The sequence below is a fragment of the Strix aluco genome, chromosome 5 (assembly GCF_031877795.1).
Source record: "Strix aluco isolate bStrAlu1 chromosome 5, bStrAlu1.hap1, whole genome shotgun sequence".
Classification (NCBI taxonomy): Eukaryota; Metazoa; Chordata; class Aves; order Strigiformes; family Strigidae; genus Strix; species Strix aluco.
Genome location: NC_133935.1, coordinates 1,388,023 through 1,412,052, shown reverse-complemented (window position 1 = coordinate 1,412,052; position 24,030 = coordinate 1,388,023). Strand labels below are relative to the sequence as shown.

General features: G+C 42.0%; 1 protein-coding gene across 1 annotated transcript in view; it reads left to right on the top strand.

The window, feature by feature from the left end:
• The window catches only part of SHISAL1 (shisa like 1), a 150,486-nt gene that overhangs the window by 26,576 nt on the left and 99,880 nt on the right, over positions 1-24,030 (top strand). The window contains exon 2 of the mRNA XM_074825606.1: positions 7,503-7,656. The gene's annotated coding sequence lies outside the window, so the exon portion shown is untranslated. The remainder of the gene's footprint in view (positions 1-7,502; positions 7,657-24,030) is intronic.

The window sequence follows — 24,030 nt, the reverse complement described above, 5'->3', positions numbered from 1 at the left end:
CAGCACTTTGAGGTGGTTTGTGTGCCATAGTTTGAGAGCCCCTCACAGAGCAAGATTAAGTCAGAGGTGAACGCTACTTCAGAGACTCTATTGATTCCTGGGTTTATTTTGCAAGAATTGGGCCTGGTAGCTATTGAAAGCAATAGAAAAGATCTTCTCCTGCAGGCAGTAGAGCAGGGCTTGCTGTGTGAGGAGTCTGCCAAATTGATAGCTGTGCAGACCAAACCCCCTCATTCATGGGAGAGTGATACCATACACCAGCACAGCCAGTACGAGCTTTTCCTTGTCTTGCCAATATGCTGCGGTTCTCACCCAAAGGGCATTATTTGCTGGGAGAGTATTTTGTGTGCATCCTAAATGCAGTCCTGAGTATTTTTGCTATTTGAGAGGCCTAGAAGAAGTGTTTGCTATTTGTTTTAGCATGATCCTTTGTCTGATTTTAATGGTATGTGGCTGAATTTCTTTCCTGAACTTCATCCTTTTACTCCCTTCCACCAAATAGATTTAAAAAAAGTTTTCCAGCTCCTTATCCTATCAATGCTTGAGAAGGGGTCTTCAATCTTCTGTCTTAGTAAGGACTGATACTTAATTACACGCCTCCTAATCTGATTAGTAGAGGTGAAGAGGACTCTTAAAGATGTTTGGAGTATTTTTACTGAGATCAGCAGTCTGAGGCCGCAAGCTGTGTTGTAGTAAAAGCTGTACAAGGTGCTGTGTTGGTGCTGATGTACAAAAGGGTTCCTCTGTTCCACTTAGCAGTCAGTTACCCAGAGATAAACTTGCTAACGGATCCAGAAATGCTTCTAGAAAGTTACTTCTCACAAGCACTGACCTTTCCTTTAATGAAAGAGATAGTGTCGATGCCCTGGAGTTCAGTGGTTTTGTACTGTGTTTGTAACCCATGTGTTGAAGTTACAGCTGCTATAGTTTAGTGATGGCAGCAATGGGCTTCAGTTATTTGACCCCCAAACAAACCACCTTATAGCAGCTCACAGAATGGCTGGGGTTGGAAGGCACCCCTGGAGATCCTCTGGGACAGCCCCCCTGCTCAAGTAGGGACAGCTAGAGCAGGTTTCTCCAAGGATGGAGGCTCTACAACCTTTTTGGGAAACCTATGGCAGTGCTCAGGAACCCTCACTGTAAAAAATACTTTTTAAAGGTTTAAACAGGCTTTCTTCTGTTTCAATTTATGCCCACTGTCTCTTGATTTCCCCATCAGAAACCCATGCTGACTACTCCTAACCATCTTCTTGTCCTGTCCTTGTCTTGAAATGACTTCCAGGAGGATTTGCTCCATCACCTTCCCAGGGATCGAGATGAGGCTGACTGGCTTGTTGTTTCCTCTATCTAATCCCATCCTAGATTTAATTTAGAATTTGAGGGAACTCATAAATTCAAAGAAAGACACAGCTGAACCTACAAAATTTTGCATGATTTCCAATGAAACCATGCAATTCCAGGGAGCTTACTCTGATCTTTTTCCCAAGCTGTAATGTGGCTTCATGCTCATAAAATTCAGCCCAGTTTTACTGAAAGTTTTATGAACTTCATTCAACCCGGGAACTAACTCAATTTTCAGACAGATAACATAAAACCTAGATAGACAGTGTGTGGGTGGGAAGATGGATATGTGGCATAAGGTTTTCGTATCTGTTTGAATTAATATTTTAGAAAACAAGAACATTAATAATATACTGAAAAACTAACTTCAGAATCAATTTTGTTCAACATAGCTTGGGTCAAATATCTGCAGCCCAAAGCTGATGGGAGTTTCTGTCTTTGATGCCACTGCCTGGCAACCACAAGTGAATATTCAGAGTGCACCCACAAAGGGACCCGCTTCCTGGCTCTCCCCCGTACCCACTCACTCTTCCTCAATAGCTGAAACTTCCACCAGAGAGATTGCATGGTTTTGGTCAATTTATTTCTGATAGATGATAAAATCTCACTGTCAAAGATGGTGAAAAAAACCAAAGATGTTTACCAAGCAAATAAAAAGTACAGAAGTAAGGAAATGAAGGCTGTGGGAATCCTGTCAGCCTGGTGCTGGTAATGGAAAGCTGCAGGCAGGGTGCTTCCAGCTTATACCTTAACTCTCATAGCTGCTCTGTCAAATTGCTCTTTCCTGATGTTTAATAATCAGATCAACCCTAGTTTAGGGCTGTGTATTTTCTCCTCTCCCCAGCTCTTCATGACGGAGAGCAGTGGTACTTGGCAAACTCCAATGTAAGAGGGTTTTTGTTCCCCTCTTGGGTTCAAATCATAGGGTCTGTGGGTGGCTTTGCTCTGTGCTGTTGGACTGGGAGACCTGGAACCCCTAGAGAGCTGGTATATGGCATGTCTGGCAGTTGACCTGGGCAGAGTTCAGCCTGTGAAAAGGGCTGTGGCTGTGCATATTTAACTACTGAAGAAATGTAAACTCAGTATGTAAATGCACACTCTTCATAGGGCACTTTCATTTGCTGGGTATTTTCTTTGGTTGGTAGATCATAAATCACAGGCATGTTAAAAATCAGTTAATGTGGATTATGTAAAATCCTTCATGCAGTGAAATAATTCTCAAAATGACATTCATTGTCATTAGGGCAGGTTTTCTACCATGAAATCATTTTTGGAATGATTTGACTCAATAGACAAAACTAGCAGTCGCAGTAATAAGGCATTGTTCATGTTGCAAGAGCTGATTGGAAAGCCGAAAGACAGGAGCTCTGTAATGTTTTAAATGATTGAATTTTGAACTGCAGGAAAGACTGTAGCTATTTTTGACCATTACAAAACAAGCTGGTTGGTTTTTTGAGGTGTGTTATCACATTCTTTCCACAGTTCATATATAAAGTATATTAAAGCCATTGAATCCTGATTGAAAGAGAACTGTAGCTTCTCTTTAATTACTATGGGAAGAAAAGTTGTCCTTCAGAGATTTTTTTTTTTTAAGCTGCAAAGAATGTAAATTCAGTTCTAAGTTTTCCTTCACTGCAGTATCATGCAAAGTTTTGGCTTTCAGCGTTCTTAAGGAACTGTATTGCAAACACGCAGGAAATGCTTTTATCTTCCTTGTAAAAGATCTGCCATTGTTTTGGGGCCTTTTTTAACAAATTGTTTTGTCTTGGTAGGGAAAAAGGGAGCAATTCATAAATAATTCAGTTGTATGTGTTTATACAAAAGCATAAGAGAAATTAATCCGATGTACTCAAACACTTGCAGTATTGCTCCCACCTCCATGGTCCAGGGCAAAATAATTATGTGGGTCAAGTGCCGCGGGCGCTCGCTAAGGACGGTGCAAAGGCAGCGGCTGCTGCCAGCCTGGCCGGCCGGGGAGCGGGCAGTGTCGCTGGTCAGTGCTTCCAGAGCAGGGCTCGCCCCTGACCCGCCTTTTGCCACCACCTGGGGAAGGAAAAAGCTGCTTTGAGCATCTTTATTTCGTCTCCGGGGGGGGCGGCTGCCCTCCCCTTCACAGAAAGCAGGGCCTGAGCCCCGCAGAGCTGAGGAGACCAGGGACAGACGGGGACACGGGGCGTTTGCCCTGAGAGGCGAGAGAGGGGCAGCGGGACAGAGGGCTGTGATTACGGCCCAGCTCTGGAGTGACCGGTACCACCTTGAAGACAAGAACATCGACTCATCCTTTTCTTCATTCGCTCTCAGTATCTTGGGCCACCTCCCCTCAGACTAAGGCACAACTTCAGTGTGGTTTCAAATGAAGAGCAAAACCAGTATGTAGTCTGCAAGCCAAAATGGTTTTGTGGATGGGTCTGTGGTTCACGTTAAACGAGGGCTTTTCTCACTTGAAAGTCATTTCAGATTCAAGTGTGTATGTAAAATGAAAAGGCCATTTTTGAAGCAATGCCTTATGCTCTTGTTCTGGAACAGGTGTGCACATTTTAATATTGATTAATCCTTTTCAAAAGTATATTATGTTTCCACGGAAAGAACGAGGGCGTCCAGAACAGGAGCTAGTTAAGAAGCAGCTACTGCACAAGGGTTTCTTTCACAGCAGCTCTTTGACTGAAGTCCCGCTAGAGATGATGGGCACACACTTTACTGGTCTCTCTCTTGCGGAGGGCTATTGGCTGTGTCTTCTCCCATTCTGAGCGAAGTGGTGGTGCACACCCAACCCAGAAAAGAGTGAATTGCCAGAGTCAGCCCTGGGGAGCTGCCAAGCAGCGTGGCTGCGCCCGGCATCCCCTGCCACCCCTGCCTGTGGTCCAGGCACTCGCCCCGCACAGTGCAGCGGGGAGGGGCTCTGAAAACCTCGCTCACTCCCTCAGATCCTCTAGTCTCATTAAGCTCACCTAACAAAAATAACTCTTCTGTAATTTAGCTCCAGTTGCTTAAAAATTACTCCGAGTACAAAGTTTGTCTGTACGCTAAAAACAATCCATTCAGTTAATATCCATTCATTTCAGATGTTTAAATCTGTTATTCCTCCTTGAGATAACCTGATTGGCTTTTTGTGTTTTTAAAATATTATTGTAAGAAGAGAACATAAGTATTGACATCACATAAGTCTGAAACAGGATAAACATCTATCCAGTCACTGCAGTAAGTATGCTTTACAGAATTGAGCCTGTGATTTTCCAATAAATTCCCACGTATTTTTCAGCCTGGCATCCTAATCAAAAACAAGGCTATTGGGGAACTTGCAGCCTTTGGCTAAATCAGCAAGTACTGAAATCATTACAAAAGTAGGACTGTGTACTCTGTCACCCCAGCTTGATTACAGATCAGGAATTCTGGGCTACATCATCTTCTCTTGATGGAGGCATAACACTAGTCCAGGTGCACTGTGTGGAAGATTAAAGTCCTGAATACCCTTGAGACAGTAGCAAACCTCCTGATCAGTAATTCATCTATTGTTATATCTGTTCTCAGAACAAATCATTCTGGGACTGCCAGAGGTAGGAAAAACTGCATTTTTATGGTTTAGTGTCCCGCAGTGATTTTGAGGTCTGACTGAAGACAATGGCACTTGGCGGGTTTGCTCTCTGCGCGGATTCTTTGGTGTCAAGCAGAGTAAAACTCAGCCTGCAGCTTCTCCCCCTTGCCAAGGTGCTCGTACTGTCTTGGTCTTTTACCTGACTGAGCTTACAAAATTATTAGGAACTTAATTATTGGTCAAGTTTGGCTGAACTTGGACTGCTCGGAAGCTGCTGGTGGAAAGGTAAGATAAATAAACACACAAAAACTACGAGTAAAGAAGTTTCTTTTCCTTAGGGAACCAGCCTAAAATCTTAGTAATCACAAAAAAATCCACTCTCATATAGGTTCCCTGTCTATTAAATGTACATGGATTTCAGCCTGAGGAAGGTACCTTTAATGAATAGCTTTGCATCCAAATTCTAACCCCTCATTAAAGTGGTTTACTACTCAGTTTTTTGTGATAAGTATTTTCATGAGTTCACTGTCCAATGAGTCATTTTCCGAGTCCACTTATGACAGCTTGTTAGCAAGTTTAGCCATCTCACTGTTTTAACATGTTTTTCAACTTCTTTGAATTTTTGGATTGTCAGAAACTTCCATGGGCAGTGCGGCCATCTGCAGAGAGAATTTGTGTTTACTGGCAACGTAAACGCTTTTCCTCGTTGCCTTTTCTTGGTTTTTAGGAGTAGTTTATGGCGCTATAGCAGTTTGCAGGCCAGAGATAGAAATGGCTATTCTAAACTCACCCTTTCTAAAATTTTATTATATTGTGTTTATATTCAGCCACATCTTGAAACTATTCTCAGCTGAAGTCTGAACAACATTCTGTAATATTTAGGTAGAATTTTTTTACATTTCTTGATTTTCAAGCAAATCTGTACTCCCTTGGTCTGAATCAGGTTAAGTATGTGTGCTGCTCTGGGAAGCTGAACCACATCTCTGGAAATCAGAGTGAAAGTAAGAAGGGTAACAGCAAAATATTGCCAGGATCAGTCACATTATAATGATGAATACAGCAGAGTATAATATTGACTAGCATCTTGTACAGTGACATGTACACAAGACTGCTGCAGAAGTAATTCTGGTCTTGTTCAGGTTAATGGGGCTTTTACCACTGACTTCGGTGGAATCAGGATTTATGTTTGATTTTTTTTTTTCAATTGTTTGTTCGTATTTACACAACTAGACAGCATAGAAGATTGTCAGACATCCAACATACTCTGCTCATGTTCGTATTGCTGTTCTTCCTGTCTTTTTCTCTGAGTGTTTTTAAAAGTTCAGTATGACGTTTCTCAGCTCTCCTTTATTGAATTTCTTATCTTTATAGCAGACTCCATGCATTCTGTTACTGTCCGCATAGTAATTACAGACGACTTTTCTTCTGTGATGACAGTAAATATATTGTTCTTTTTGTGTTTGGACGTGGAGTCTGGAGTAGCCCTGGGGTCATCCGAGATCCATGAAGAAGCAGCCATAGCACTGTGCCTGGGCTGGCAGCTCAAAACTCTTCTGCATCAGCCTCTTTAGTGCAGAAGAGGATCGCTTGGGGGACTGGTAATGACATAAGGAGCCTTTTCCAGAAACATGCTGGAAGGGGGCTCACAAGAACATCTTGTTAAAGTTCCACTTTTATAAGTGGAAATTTCTTTGCCTCAGAGATCAGTCCATTTCCACATAACATTTAATCCTGACTATGAAAGACGATTTATCCCTGAAGCTAATAAAAATAGCTTGCCTTCTGACATACATTATATTGTATTTTAAAAAAAAAAAAAAGAAAAAGGAGGTGATATGACACACAAAAATTCCCAGCAAAAGGAAGCCAATTGAGCCAAGAACATTAACATTCCTGATTCCCCAGGTAAAGCCCCCCATCCCTCGCGTCTGATGTCACAAATTGATCCATGAAGAACACCGTCAGAAAGAAGAGTATTATCACCCATAAAATCATTGTAGGTTGGTGGCGTTTTCCTCATTGGTTGTGTCAGGGGGATGAAAACAAATTCTATTATTAAACCTAATAAATAGGGTAATCATTATCACTACAGTCCTGCTTTCACCAAATAAATGAATCCCATTTGTACTGATGAACCACTGATGGCGTGCTGAACATTAAACTAAGCAAAGAGAAGGTGCGGGGTGAAATCCTGCTCCCGCGGAACTGCTGGAAGTGCTAAACCTTCCACTGACTTCGGAAGGGTAAAATATTGAGATTTAGTTTAGGTCTCTGCTCAGGGATTGTGCATCTGAGAGACTAGGAGCCATGGCACTGAGAAGTGCAGACTTGAAGTTAGGTTCCCAAGTGCCCATTTAGGCCATGAAATAAATGGCCTAATTTTCAAAAGCATTGAGTACTTGCTGGCCGGTGCTGATGAGACCATTCCAGTGAACAGTCACCGTAGCTCGTTCTAACGTACACAGACCAGCAAGTATTTATCCAGAGGAAGCAATGTTCACTTTTTTCGTTTTGCATCTGTCAAAGACATTGCAAAAAAACTTTGAGTAGAAAATTAACAAACCCCTGGTTTATCAAAAAGGATATTGTAGAAGTCACTTTTTCTCTTTGGTATTCCCCTTATGTTCAGGTATGAAATAAACGGAGAATTTCCAGCTTCACTGCAGAGTTACAAGCAGATGAGAATCAGCGATCTGTTCCCTGCTGCATGGCCTAGATCCTCCACCGGGAATGCAACGAAAAACTGACTCTGGAGCATGACTTGAACATACTGATGAGAAAAGGTATTCAGTATTCTATCAAACTCTCATTTTTTTCTTCTGTACACTGTAGGAAAGCATTCTGCCGATCAAAACTGGTGGGTTTTAAGTGATCAGGCTACGATGATCAGTGCTGCTGGAATATAAGTTTTCCATAAGTATGAACAAAAAGTCATCGTGACAGTGGGAGGATGTTGAACATATATGTAAAAAATAAGTAAACAAAGACAAAGGATTGATGGAAGACATTGAATTCTTTTAAAAGTAGGGTCAGTTTTATAATACAATGATCATATGTCAAATAAGAAAATTTTCAACTAGTTGATACTTGGTAGTTTTGTACAAATAGGCAGCCTCAAGTCTGTTCCATAAAATTTAGCTCTGATTGATCTGAATCTCCTGTTCATTGAAAAGTGGCTGTCATCTACCTCTGTGTGTTTACTTAGTAAGACCTAACCTGCTATTTAAAGTATTGCAAAAGTGGCTTAACTGAAGTCTTGGTTTAAGTCTGTTTAAACTGAACCATTGCAGTCTTGTGTAGATGCACTTAAATCAATGTACAGGTGCTGTATAAAATTCCACCCCTTTGAATGAAGCAAAATCAACATAAGGCAGTTGTAAATCAATTTAACTGTGTCCACATGTGGATTTGCTTCATGTTTAATGAAACTGATTTAAAGAAACAATCCTAGTGAAACCACTGCCGCTTTCTTTTGCAGGCAAAGCCTATGTTATGTTGATTTATTTGGAACTAGGAACTTTTCTGGCATACATATTGAATAGCCAGCATAGCTCTGCAGCTGCACTGTTGTCTTGTTCTGGATTTGGCTAATGTATTTTCTTGCGTGAAGCCATGTTTCTCCCCCTAGTGAGATTTAACCCATGCATTTGTCTTCCCAAATAGGTTGGGATTTTGGGTTTTTTTAGAGTAATCTGATTAATTTAATCCAAACAGTATTTCACCCTATGTTTTTGTCCGGCCAGAAGCAGCATAGGCTCCTTGTATCAGCAGTTATGTTCTTAACATTATAGTCTAGCTTTTCAGTTTGATTTATGAACACACGAACAAGGAAAATTTTGAATTCAATCAGAACAAATGGCCATGTGCTGTCTAGCCAGGATGTTCTGGTAGGGTTTCCATTGCATCTAGGAAATTGATACTTCCATGAATTTATGACTTCAGAGGACTGCAGTCTTCAGATTGGTCCTGATTAAATAACATTAGTCTTAGGATTGTAGCTCCAACCATTTGTACTTCTGGAAATTGTGTAAAGATTACTCATCCTCATGCATATGTTTAGCCTTTAGTGAAGTGGGTTTTGTTTTCCTATCCAGAATTCATAAGTGTTTCTTATATATGTGATTCATTTCAGTGAATACCTTCAAAAGGCAGCAAGAAAGGAAACGTTCTGATTTGCATATCCTCAATTCCTAATGTTTTACCTGAAAATCACAAATTTACATCCATGAGAGACATATATAAAAAAGCCCCAGCAGGTACCTGTGATTTTGTCTAGACTTTTTTTTCCCCAAATATGTCAGTTATTCTAATAAAAGCTATTACCACTCCCTGCAGACTTTACCTGGCTGGCAGCCCTAGACAATTACAGCTACAGTGACACTGCTGCTAGCGTTGTGCTCATCGGTGTCACGCGTCCCACACGCCCATCAGAAACTCAGTGGGAGCATGGGGGACACTAAAGTAAAGAAAAATTAGTAGTGGTGTGGCCTTTCACACCCATTTGATCTGGAGTAATTTATACATCTAACAGCAGTTAATCTCAGACATAGTTATTATTTCACAACTGTACTGCACAGCAATACTAGATTTCTTATTTCACAGCGCCAGATCCTAATGAATCTTTTCTGTAGCATATAATGTAGTATTTATCTCTTCTTCGTTATCCCAACTTGTAGTTTTCTGTAAGCACTCTAAAGGGAACTTGAATAAAAACGCAGATCTGGAAAGGAGAAGACAGATGCAGAGCACAAGCCAAACCCCCAACTCGTGCTAGAGATATACCAAGGGCAAATCTGCCTGCCAGCCGGTGCCCTCGCAGGGCCGTCACCCCCAGCGCAGTGTGAGCGTGCCATCCTCAGTATAACACTGACACAGGCAGCCAAATGCCTTGAGATTTTTAAGGGCATGTCCTGGTTTTGGCTGGGATAGAGTTAATTTTCTTCCCAGTAGCCGTACAGTGCTGGGTTTTGGATTTAGTGTGAGAATAATGTTGCTGACACACTGATGTTTTAGTTGTTGTTTAGTGTTTATCCCGAGTTAAGGACTTCTCACTTGCCCGTGCGCTGCCAGCAGGCGGGTGCACAAGAAGCTGGGAGGAAGCATGGCCAGGAGAGCTGGCCCCAACTAGCCAAAGGGCTACTCCAGACCATAGAACATCCTGCTCAGTACAGAAACGGGGGGGAGTTGGCCGGGAGGGACCGATCGCTGCTCGGGCATCGGTCAGCGGGTGGGGAGCAGCTGCACTGGGCATCACTCGTCTTTTCCTGCAGTTTATTTCCCTCTCTCTTTGCTATATTCCTTTTCATTACAATTATTATTATATTTTATTAGTATTGTTATTATTACATTTTAGTTTAGCTTAGTTATTAAACTGTTCTTATCTCAATCCATGAGTTTCACTTTTCTTTCACTTCTCCCTCCATCCCACTGGGAGGGGGAGACATGAGTGAGCAGCTGTGTGGTGTTTAGTTGCTGGTTGGGGTTAAACCACGATGGAGAAAATTTGAAAAACCGTCCTGGATTTGCTGTGAGTACTTTCTTAAAACCTGCTTTGGTATAGTTAACTTCAGTAAAATATCCAAATGAAAGTACTGAAGGAATGTGACCAAGAGAATAATCAAAGATGTAGCGTTACTGACTCGGCGTGTTTCATTACCAAATATGGAAGTTTTCAATCTAATTTCTTGTTAGTTGGCATCAATATTGAGTTTCAGACCACTGTAGTCTCTGGATACAAACCCTCCTTATTTTGAGCTGTTCCTACCTGCCTCTGATTTAGACCCAGCTTTCCCCATCCCTTGTTCCTTGTCCTTTGCATGCGTTGTAGGCCCACCAGCTCAGGCTCTCAGATCAAAATAGCCCACTGTTCTGCCTTCATCTCCTCTTCCCCAGGTTTCTGGTCCCACATCTTCCTCCTTCCACCTCACAGGATGCAGTCACCTCTCCTTATCCCAGACTTACTGCCCAGCTCCTGCTGCCACCCCTTCCTTCAGTCCCGTGCCCTCTGGAGTCTCTAAAAATGGTTTAATTCTCAAACTAATGGTCCATGAGGCAATAGTAAGTGGTCTAGAAAATAATTTTATTTTCAAATAATGTTTTCAATTGAGATGGTGACCCAGAAGGAATTCAGACGGTTGAGAGGCTTTACTGAGCAGAAGACTTAAGAACTCCTGCTCTAGAATACGTTTCCACGGTTAATTTGACAATAAGCTTTTTCTTGCCACATATGCATCTTTTAAATATGTAGAAAGATTTTTTCAATCTCAGATTTATAATCCATTGGGTTGGCAAAATCTTCTATGAATTCCTAAACTGTGCACTTTGGCCTGACTTCATCTTTCGTCCAAACCATCGATTCTATTTCTGTTCCCCTAACCCATCTATTTTTACACGAGGACTTTGTGTGTTCCGTTCTGCGCTGTGCTGGCCATAGCACTCTCAATCTTCCCTTCATTCAGTCATGCAGTTTCCAGAGCATTGTCTTCCCAAAAACTTTGGTCTCCCATGACCCTGTTTGCAAGCTAACAGCTTCTCTTCTCAGTTCTTAATTACTCCAGTGCTATTGTCTTTAGCCTCTACCTGGCACTTATCCCACTGCTTCCAGGCACATACATCTTCTCCTTGCCTTTCTCTTTTGCTTTTTAAAGTATTCTTTTTCTTGGTACTGTCAAACAGAGCTGCCTCCTTGTATAGGTTGTCCTGCAGAATCGAGGCTGTGCTTGCCTCTCTGTTCCAGCACCAACCAGCCTTTGCTGTGCTGCTTGTTTATGCTGCTCGTCGCTGTTCACCATCACGTTCAGCAGAAGCAAAGGATCTCCCAGCGACAGCCCTGTAAAAGCATACACTGATTTTTTAAAATGACAAACAAGGTTTCTTGTATTCTCTTTGGAGAACTTGTATTCTAGCCTGTTTGGGGAAGCCTTTTAATTTTTTTTTTTTCCTACAAAACCGGAAAAACAAATGACAAGTACCATTTTTTTTTTTTGGCACGTCCCCAAATGCTGCACGCTTCCCAGGATCTCCGATAGAACTGTGCAATTGGGCAGCTTTAAAGCTTATCAAAGCTGCAGACAATACAAGGTCAGACAATACAGCATAGACATAACACACTGGAATGAGTGTTACAGTTATAAAATAAGAGGAGATGTGCATAATGGAGAAAGGAGGGAATCAAGGGCAGGGGGGGAAAAGGAAGGGCTGAAATTCCTTCAGTGGTTCTTAAACAATTGTATCTAGCAGCATGCTCCAAGTGCTTTTGAATTTGTCTCATTGGTCTCTAGAGTGGAAAGCTGCTCTTTCTGTGCTGTCCCTTCAGAACAGCCAAACACCCTTTTTTCTCTTCTGGGCTCAGGCTTATTTCTCTACTTTCTGTAAATTCATACACTGTAAATTCATGCAGGCATGATCTCTGCTCTGCAGCTGTTAAAACCCAGAGTCACTGTGGCCTGATGTAATACATTTCAGCAAATAAACATAGGGAATGTGATTTTTCAGCAGAAGTTTGTCTGCTAAAGACCACGTTAATTCTTGGGTCTCTCTGTTCCTTCAGCTGCCAGGCTGCTGGACAGTCCTGGGCAGTACTTGCCCCTGCCCTATTTTCTCCATTACGGCACTCTCAGGCATTAGAGAAAAAGGCCTTTGCCAGCTCAAACTCCATAGTGCATCTGATAAAGTTGATATTTATGTTTTTGTATGAAGCTGTCTGCAAGTCATAAAAAAGTCTCTTCTTACAACATACACTCTGCCACTGGGACCCTTTCAAGGGGTGACCTGCTTTTGTAAAGAGCTTCAGGCTGGTAGACTTGTTCATTAGCAAAGTGTTGGGGGGTGTTCTGGGACCTCTGACAGTCCAGGAGTATCTGATCTACTTTCGTAATTTTAATTATCGCTACAGTAGTAAAGGCAGCAATTCAGAACACCATTTAGCATTGGGCAAGGGAGAACACATTTGCCACTTTGCCTGTAATAATTTGGATTTCTTCAAATGGTAGACAGGGTGCTAACCAGAATGGCACAGGAGACCTCTACAAATGCTATTAATTTCTTTTTAATAAGTTAGGAGGGTGTATGCAGAGAGGCAACAGAAAACGCGGCAATATTTATATAGAATATTCATTTTTGTACTTAAAAATCTTTCTGCAGCAGCTCAGGGACAGTTGACGCTCCGTGTTCACCTCACTGGGGGAACTCCGGGTTTAAATAAGGCTTCTCTAGCTAGTTACAATTTCTTGGCAGTTTATTACCTTGGTCCTTAATTGCATTCATTTCCCTGTGGAGATGCCTTTGAGAGAGATTCTCCATTACATGGCTGCTGGGAGGTTTTCAACAATTCACATTTTTTCCAATTAATTTCAGACTCAAATATTGACTCATTTTGGGAATGAAGTGATAATAGGACTGGATTTCTGGTTTGGAGAGGTGGATATATGTACCATGGGTTATTAATCAGTATATACTATTAATTTATGTCCCATTGGATGACTCGGTAATGTCTGCTGTCTAGATGAACTCTCAGAGTTTTTGCTTCAGAAGCAAATTGAAAGGAATAATGTGAGGATGGCTTAGTGCCTCTGAAGATAATGAAAGTGTCAGAGACTTTTTAGCTCATGATGTGAGAAGCTGGTGAGAATACGAGATCTGAATGCTGGAATTAAACACAGGCTGAAACCCCAAAGTTTGTAGATGGAGGAAGATAAATGTCCTTCTCTCCATGTAAGCCTCAAATATCACATTATGATCACTGCATTGCATGCAGTGGTACAAATAAGTTGTCAATGGCTGTTGAAGTTTTTAACAAATCCAACTTTAGTTGGATGCAAAATGGAGTCCAAAAGCATTTTCAGGCTTATTGCTCGTTCTGTCTGTATCGGTTTCTAACCAGTCATCTGCCAGCAGTGTTGAAAAGAGACACCAGTTTGAAGTTAGAACATAGCATGGCATCCCTGCTTTAGTCAGGGAGCACAGTATTAGGGCTTTTATCAGTGTCATTCTCCAAAAATAACTCTTAAACTGTCCAAGTGCCTTTTAAGAAAAAAGTTTAAGGAATGGTGTGTGGATCCCTGTGACAATGTTCTCCAGGCTTTCCCTACTTTTGAATTCTTCACGTACTGGCCTCCCATACATGATGAAAGCCTCTGTGCTGCACTACCATAGCTCCTGGAAATTTTTGAGGAAGTAGTCCCACCGCACTGGTGTGCTGGACCCAGCGGGTCCTCGTGTTCTGAGAATTGAAAAGATTCTTTCATTTCATCAGAAATCTTTGGAAGATGTTAATCATTTACCATTTTTTATTGTAGAGGGCTACTGTTCTACTCAAAAGGGCTGTTTAATCAGTTGAGAAATGCCTTCTTTTTCAACTAATTCAGCCTGCCATGAATGTACTTTTTGGAAATCATATTGCTGTTAGCCAGAGCTTGTTACATATTTGGAAATAGAGCCTGCAATGTCAGTTAGATCACAGGCATTTGTATTTTTTTCTCAATTTCTCTTAAAATTTCTCCATAACCTTATTTAGTTTTTCTGTAGGACATATCTGGCAGTCAGTGTTACAGGTTGAAGGGGGTTTCTTCTTTAGTTTTCACCAGCAAGTTTATTTTCCTCTGTAAATTTTTTGAAATGCGTATCTAACAGAAGTGTATAACCTCCAGAGGGTCTGTTCCTGGGATGTGTTTCCATTCAGAGTGTTACAGGTGCTCAATCAGGGAAAACAGTTGTAGCAATACCGGAGGCAGCTAGAGAATCACAGAATCAACTAGGTTGGAAAGGACCTTGAAGATCATCTAGTCCAACCATTAACCTAACACTGCCAGTTCCCAACTACACCAGATCTCTCAGCGCTATGTCGACCCTACTCTTAAACACCTCCAGGGATGGGGACTCCACCACCCCCCTGGGCAGCCCATTCCACTGCCTAATAACCCGTTCTGTAAAGAAATACTTCCTGAATGAACAAGCCCTTTCAAAGCAGAAAGAAATCTGTGTAAGTACAGAACCCGGATAATGGCAAAAGTACGAATTATCTCTGTCTATTGGATATATGAACTTCCAGGTATTAGTTACCTGTACATCTTTGAAATGTAATTCCAGCACCATTGTAGTTTTGGCTGGTTTACAAGTTTGGAGCTGGATGTGCCCATAAAGGGAATCAAAGTACCAGAACAACCATAACAGCCATGCATATAATATTTATATATTTATATAAGTCTATACAAAATTTTTTAAAAAGGAAAAAAGCTGGAAAGGCTTATACATAGTATACATATAGATCAGCAATGATCCATTAGATCTATTTTCACTTTGATGTCAGGGCCCTGAGGCACCACCAAGCTCCACAACCTCTTCTCCCACCCAGGGGTTTTGGCTGATGAGACACAGGCAAATATGTTGGGTCAGACTGCTGGGAAAGCAGCTGGCTTGGGAGAAGGAGAGGTGAGAAGCCTTGCTGGGGGCTCCCCACTCTAGTTTGGGAGCCAGATTTAGCTCAAGGCTCAGCTCCTGGTTTGAGCTATACTGCAGGACTGCCCTGTCTGGTTGTGCACCTTCCTGATCTGGGCTTTGTCTTCATGACTTCTGTCTTGGTGCTGTCACCAAAATGGGATCAAAGAACTTATGGACACCAATGGGAAGTAGATAATCAGATGCTCCTTTATGAATGGCCAAGTGCGTAGGGGAGTCATCTCACCAACAATGCACACCTAACCCGTGTAGCATACTGATTATAGAGGATACAGTCATACGTATTAATCAAGTTCTCATGCATAAACATGTTAATTCCCATCACTCATTTTCTTATTCCCACCCCTTTCCGCTCATGTGCCCTCGAGTCCTGAAATGAGTCAAGGGGCTGCTTCTGCGACCACCATGGACTACTGACCTAAAAGAAAGACCCTCCAACGCCCTTGACTCAAGGATTTTGGCTCACATTGTGATTTTAACGTGCTTCGAGGCCCTTTCACAATGCAACTTTTAGAACACCTGGTCTACAGGGCAATAAATCGTCCTTACTGAACAGTCTTAATGGTGGTACCTCATCATGAGTCTTATTCTTGGTATAGAAATATGGTTAATGATTATCACCAGCCTATGTGGCCTTGTCCTGAGACTTTACAAGGACTTTGTATCAGCATGACTGGCTGCATGGTTACTCTAAATCATTCCTTATTTAAATCCAAATCACCAAAAGTCATTAAAATCAGCTCAAATCAATAACAAATCAGTAACGATCAGTACCAGTGCCACAGATGTGCTCTGTCCTTGTGGACACATCTGGAAATCGCAGGACTCTTGGCTGACCCTGGTGAACACCAGCAGACCCTCTCAGCTCCCCTTGCAGTGGTACCACCCTTGTTGGAGAGGACACTGCCCCAGCCTGTCTTGCGGTTGCCCTCAGCTCCCTGCAGCCTGACGTCACTGCTTCTTGACATTTGGTAATATCTCTTCATTCAGCTGCTAAATACCAAACGGCAGTGGCAAAGCAGCACATGGCATCTCAAACAACCTGACTAAACGTGTACCTGGGAGGGAGGCAGGGCTGGGATATGGTGAGAAGATGTGACGTCCCGCTCGGGAGTTTCTCCAGCACTTCGCACCGTCTCTGATCATTTGGTATTTCATGGCACGAACGCGACTACTTTGTAGGGACATGGAAAGCAGAAACTTAGAAAATTTAGTGTTTCTGACTGATGTCAAAATATTTCTGCTTATTACTGCTTCCTCTTAATATGTTTGTCAAATGCAGCACTTAAGTACTTGTAACATACTTAGGCTTGAGCTGAGCTATTTGACAGTGTGGGAGCTGTATATCCTCACCAAGAGACTTTACATGAAAAGATGATTTCCTTTCTCATAATAAAGGCAGGTAGAAATAACTGAAGGAAAATAAACCTATTGCCACAAATCGTAAACTTTTGTACTAAAGCTCCTATTAGGCACATTCCATGTGCCATGTTGTTATACTCAAGGTCTGAGTGTTTTTGAGGAGCTCTGACTAGAAAATAGGGACAGGGAATCTCAGATCCTGAGTGAGAGGGGGTGGGAAAACAAGGGAAGGGACTGGGCCTGTGGAAGAGAGGGGATGGGTAGGAGCAAAGGGGGAGCATTCGAGGCTATAAAAAAAGATCAAAGGGAATGAAAGAAAGACAAAGAAAAGCTGTAGATGGGTAGAAATCGCAGTACTCCATAGCATAGCAACCTGTATTATCTTTATTTCCTTTCAGCTCCCCCGTCAGCGCATCGTTCAGGTTATTCGCACATTACATGGTGCCATTTTATAACAGCATCTTTCTTCTGTGCCTCCAACCCGTGGAGTCACAAACCTCTGTGGACTCCCAGAAACCAGCCAGGATGGCACAGAGGGGGTTTCTGCAGACACTCCTTTTCAAAAGCAAAGTTAGTGCTTTCCTGCAGGGAAACCATCTCTTTGGTGTACTTCAGTGCTGAGATAACATTGTACTATCTGCAAACAAATTATCTGTATTGATCTGTCCAGTTAGGTGTGCCTGCCAACATGTCATTAACTCCCTGCTACAGCCAGAGGAATCAAAGACACCTCCTGTAACTGGTAACACGATTTAAGTGCATCCTTCATAGCAGTACTTAATTTCCCTAAGAACCCTGTGGAATTTGATATTCCTTTTACTCTCTTCCTGGACCATTTCACATTCAATCATGCAGTAAAATTGTTATACCTATTCCAGAAGATAATAAAGCATAATAAACCTTGGAGCAGAAGAGTTTACTAGATGTGTTAGTCACAGCCACGGGTTAAGTTTTTATATAAAGTAGGGTAGACAACTGTAACAACTAAGAGGAACTTGGTGTGAAACAAAGAGACAAAAATATAGTAGAAATATTAAAACTTTTTTCCAGTTTCTGCAAAAGATGCACTTTGTAACTAACTTTGGATAAAAGCTGGGCTGAAAAGGTCATGGAGAAACATGGTCTCCCCTGCTTAGCATATTTCCTTGAAAAGTCTGATCTCTCTTCTTGCTTGTCTTTTGCCCAAATCTTTAAAAATAATTGTCTTAATACACTGTGTTCCCTAACATAGTTTCTTTTTTTATCATGGGCTAACTGCATTCTATTTTTTTAAAGGGAATTTGAAAAATGTTCCAATCAATTTCTGAGGTTTAGCATTCAGTGTTGGTTTAGAAGACAGCAACCTATCAAAATTAATTTTATTTTTATCCAACAGGGTAAAAACTTCTTCAAGGAGTGGGGATGGGCGTAGTTTCAGAGGCTTTTTTTCTTTGTCCTCTCAGGAACTCTTACGTGTGCAGAATAACCTCTTTTGAAGTTCTCCGATATGTTGGATTTAACATATCTCTGAATGTTTCTCTTCAGCTGGTTATGAAGCTCTTGCACTTGACCCATCGATCGTCAGTATTCTCCCTTTGAGGTCGTTCTTGCACAGTGTTGGTGTTTATGAGGCCTTTTGTGTTTTAGCTGCTGCTTCTAAGCTGGACAATTGTGTCCTCTCCAGCCTGGAAAGAGAGAAAAAGGAGGCACTGTTTCCCAAGTCTTCTAGTCACTTGTGAGCTTGCACCAAATAGTCACCTGCTCACCCTTCAGGGGTTTCGAAGAAGGGAAGGATCATCAGGGATCCTGGTGCTGAGTGCAGAAAGATACGGTTCGGAAAACACCACAGAATTGGAAGAAACAAAGAGAAGTCTTAAAACAACATGCAGTTCAGCAGCGAAATTCCTTGCCCCAGGAAACTGAGTGACAACAGTTTACGCAGTTTAAAGAGGATGTTTGACAGGTTAATATAAGAGAAATATAATTGAAGGTTGTTGACTACAAAGGATGCCCCTGAGCCACAGACTGTTAGAAATCGGAAGAACATTCTAGAAAAAGGGCACACCATGTTTGTTCTAATACTTGCACTCCCCCATAGACAAGTACTTCTGGCTCTTGTTGGAGAGTGGGTACTGGCAGGGATGGCCCTTTGGTCTGACCCAGAGCAGGTGCTCTTGCATTCCTGAGCAAGTAACCATCTTAACCAGGATGGGAGGGCGAAGTGCTTATTTTTGGCTTGGGTTCTTTTCTGGAATGGAAGGTCAGAGGCCCAAATGGGCCATGAAGAGTGAGGGACAGAAGTTCTGTAAGGTGTTGGGTTTTTCTTCTCATCAAAACTTCAAATACCAAAAGTGCTTGGGTTCTTTAAACATAGCATGTCTTCCCATTTCATCTTGCCTTTTTTCCCTCTCTAATCTAAACTTACCTAGAGAGTCCTGGATTCCTTTAAACTAGCTTCAAGTACCTCGCCAAAGAATCTATATTTGGCTGAAGGTCGCTGCAGGGTCCCTTTGCAGTCAATGAAGAATGCCAGGCACCTCCAGTGGGTGATTCATATCATAGGTGGGCTGCATCTCCCTCAGGGAGCAGGAGTTAACTATGTAGGAAGCCTAACATGACCTTGTTTCTAATTTAAGCCCATCAGCTAAGTGTCTAACTTGTCAAGGCCTCAAGTTAGGTAGGAACAGAACTTACTGTCCTTGTACCTTATATCCTTTTAGAGATTTATTATGTGCATGTGTTGTGAAAAGTCATCAGCTCTTTCAAACTTCTAATCCACAGAAGCAATGTCACAGCTGCTGTGACATGAATATAAAATCAAAATCTACAATAAACAAAAATGAAGGACAGATGCTTGGGATCCTCCGTTTCCAGATAGTTTTCATATACAAAGAACATTATCAGAATAAAACAGAACAAGTTTAATAGGCAGAATAGAACATACATAATACCATTTAAAAATCAGTATTTTTGCACTATGCAGACGACAGCACAGGTCCTGCTATAATACGTGGCTAATCATTCTTCATTTTCTAAGTACAGGAAGAAGGAGCCATAAGGATTTTATTTGCCATACTATTGTTATATCTGTTTCTATTGGAATTCTTTTCTGACTTGGTAATCGAGCTAATTTTGTACACAATAAAATGCTGTCATGATAACTTAATTTTGCATTTTCCTAGGAAAGAAAAAGCAGATGCATAAATGAGGCTCCCTGTAAGCAATCTAACAGAATGGGATTCTTAAAAATGACCACTTAACAATTCTTATTTGTAATACACACAGAATAACAACACCGTTACCGTAGCATTCCTTTTGGAAGCATGGAAGAATTTACAGTGTTACTTCTACCACAAGCAGCAGAACTTTAGAGATGGTTATTATGAATTTTACTTTTTCTCTCAAGAATTTCATTAGATGAGCAAGAGCGGGTTTGAGTCCTCAGTTTTGGCAATGTCTGCACAAAGAGCGTAGGAGTTAAACGCTGCTTCTCAAGATTTTGCCAATTCAGTCTTCATTTTAGGGATTCATGTATATTTTGTGTGGTGTTTTCATAGGTGGTTTATCCAAAAGGGATTTTTCTCAGTGATGCTTTCGTGTTTCTCTTGTCTGGAATGTTCAAGTATTCTCGCTTTGCAGATGAGAAGACTCCCGTTCAAGTATCCTCAGATTTATACACTGAGGTTCATCTCTGTTTCTTCACTGATATTGGCCATTTCTCTTGAGATTGTCACAAAGCACCAACTGGCACAGACCTTCATATGAGTACTAGTGGTCATGCTATAACTATTATCTGGGAAGAGCATGTCAGGGTCCACTTCAGCCCCTCCAAAATAAACTTTTTTAATGTGTTTTAGTGACTTTTTATCTCGGAAGTAACCTGCCATGAAACAGGGCACAGCCTCAGTGGACCCCAACACAAGATCAGTAGATCTCAGCCTTGACTGTTCATTGCCTAAGTTGATATATATCAGTGCAGTAGTATAAAGAGATTCCTGAACTAGATACCTGCCTCTGTGCTGCAAGCAATGGAGTTTCCTTAGCCTGACACTTCACTTGGACACTTCATCAGTTCATTTGGAGACAGCTGTGGCACATCTACATGGTGTTGTGTGTGACAGCTCCAACCTGTCAACAGAAAAATCCCCTCCTAGAAAGCCGCAGAAGGCAGGAGCAGTTCTGATTGCCCCAGGGCTGTTTGTGGACCTTCCTTCCCAGCAGTCAGTTCTCAGTCATGTACTGAGCATAAAGCTGGGAGAGAAAGAGTGAGCAGTCTTTAATCCATTAAATCACAAAGGGAGCTTAGGGAGAAAGAAATGCTTGGCCAGCTGTGAGTAGAGCCAGGATGATGATATGAAGAACAATAATCAGAAGTGACTGGAACCATGGTGGTGTTCTGTCTCATGCTGAAGACAACAGTTCAGTCATTTTCCAGCTTTTCCACTGTTTCTCAGCAGCTTGGTATTCTCCAAAGGTCTTCCATTCTGGCACCGACTCGACTTTACCCAGTTTAAGTTGGAAGGCCTGACAGCAGCTCAGCCATGGCCCGGAGTAGTGCCAACTCCTCTTAGCCTGCCTTGGAATTGTGTGTGAACACCAAGAGAAACACCTGTTCTTGTAGAGCTCCCGGAAGGAAGACTCACCAGCAAAGACTACTCATAAATCACAAAAACAGAGCTGCAGAGGACCTCAGGATATCATTTACTTTATCGCTTTGCCCAAAGAAGGATCAACTACATCTACCTCCTTCAACACAAATGGTGGTACAGCCTGTGGGGAGACACTTCCAGGGATGGTTTCAGGTGTACAGCCTGCCCTCCCACATTCCAGAAACTTTCTTTGAAATCTCTTACCATTGCAAATACAGACTGAAACCCAGTGATTACTGCAGTGTGGTGAGTTGAGCGCCAATAAGCCACCGGCTCTTTAAACATTTTCCTTAAAACACTTTTTCTATAGCGGCAGGCAAATGTGCATTCAGATCAGTGAGATGAAAATGGCAATTTTATTGTTAAGTGACTTCTATGTTTTAGAACAATCAAAATCAGAGGTTTTAAAGGAAGCTGCACAGGATGTTGAAAACTCACCCAGACCCTGGTTATTCTGCAGCTCCTATCTCACCCACTTTCTCCTCTTTAGAAACCCAAGCACTCTGTTGCAATCACACAGAGAAACTTCCCATGGGAAAGTAACCAGTCTTTGCTAGAGTCATGGAAAGTGAAGGGTTTTTCCCTTCCCATTTGCGTAAGACACTACTGCCCTTTTAATACTCAATGATTAAGAAATTTTCCACAACGCATTTAAAAAAAATGGAAACAAAGTTGATCTGTGGTGTCAAATATTGATTAAACAAACCGACCTCCTGCTTCTTCCTGGAAAAAAGGCTCTTGCTGTACTGAAATGTGTCTCTTGCTGCAGTTCTTGTTTTGCTAGTGAGGTGTAAGTTGTTGCATAAAGTGTGAGATGCTACCGAGCAGAGCGGTATCTGCTTTCTTGAAACAGGTTTTCAACACGCGCTCTCTGTGTGACTCTATACATGCTATGGCTTAGCTCGTTATCATTAACTAATGATAAGAAAGAAAGAAAATAAAAGTTAGTTTGCTTAAGAAAGAGCTAAACATGTTCTAATTTAAATTTATTTATACACAATCTGTGCTGCCAGCAACAATTTCAGATGTATTTTTTTTTGGGGGGGTGGATGTCCTTGCCTTCAGAATCCAAAGACCATTATCTTTCCAGATTATTTTCTTGTTACTTACAATGAAAGGTAAGAATTTGGCTAAATCTCCTTTCCTTCATTTTTTCCTCATGATCTTTTATTTTTCCTTTCCTCATAAATAGCCATATTACTCTTGGCAAATAATATTCTTAAAGACAACTATGACCATTTCATTTGCATGCCAGTTAGAAGAAAAATAGCTTTGCTTCCTCTCATGTTTCCATGTAATTTCTCTTCTTAAAAATATTTTTTTCTCCCTTTGCGTCTTTCTTCCTGGAAATTTTATTACAAATCAATACTTGAAATCTCCCAAAGAACGCAACATTCTGAATAGGAAAAAACTTGTTAGGATAAATGTCTTCCAAAGAGATTTCTTTTCATAAGAATATAAACACAGAACCTTTCATCAGCATAATAAAACTCAGATCCTCATGGGCCTCTGAGCCTGTCATTATTTTGTGGGATTGAGCTCACCCTCAGCACGTTCCCCACTGACACCGAGCCATGTGGTGCGGGGACACGCTGAGGGAAGGATCCATCCGGAGGGACCTGGGCAGGCTGGAGAGGGGGGACGGGCCAACCTCATGGAGTTCAACAAGGCCAAGGGCAAGGTCCTGCCCATGGGCCGGGGCAATCCCCAGCACAAATCCAGGCTGGGCGAGGAGGGGATAGGGATAGGGTGAGGGGTAACGGGTTTAAACTGACAGAGGGCAGATTTAGATGAGATCTAAGGCAGAAATTGTTCCCTGTGAGGGGGGTGAGGCCCTGGCACAGGTTGCCCAGAGAAGCTGTGGCTGCCCCCTCCCTGGAAGGGTTCAAGGCCAGGCTGGACGGGGCTTTGGGCAACCTGGGCTAGTGGAAGGTGGCCCTGCCCGGGGCAGGGAGTGGGACTGGATGGGCTTTAAGGTCCCTTCCAACCCAAACCAGTCTGTGATTTATAAAGATAATGAAGCCCTACGTATGTCATGGCTATGCACTCCTGATCTCATTTGTAATCAGAAGCACTTCAGGTACTGGAGGTACCAGCAGTGCTTAAACTATGAGCTCTTTGAGCAAAGTGCCATTTCATTTGGTCTGTGATTGCACAGTGCCTACCACAGTCTGACCTGGATCTGTGGCTTGGACTCAAAGACAATATACCAACACACATAGCAAATTGCAATGAGAAAACCACTCAGTTCACTTGAGACTGAAGACCCTCGCCCTGTTTTGCAGCAGCGTCTGAGCGGTTAGCATCAGGCTCACGGAGACAGAGATGAGCCTTGGCCGAGCAGCTTCACCACATTCAGAGCTTGGCAAATGATGAAATCATAAGTGTGGTTTGTTTTTTCTTTCCAAGAAGGATTGTCTTGTAGTAAGGCACCACAGAGCATCTCAGGAGATGGAGGTTCAGTTTAGGATCTCTTCTACAGATTTCTTGCAAAAGTTGAGAGAAATCATTTACTTTGTCTCAGCACTAAAGTTCTAAAAAGCAGATTTTGGCGTTTTCTTCTGCTGCTCTTATCTTTTTTAAGCATTATGAGTGATTCTAAATGGGGAGATTAGCTTTGTTTGCCCAGAGTGTAACCCAATGGGAGTCCAGTACCAGTGGGGACGTTAGGGTGTACTGTAGTAGAAATCATGGAAACATTAGTGATTATTC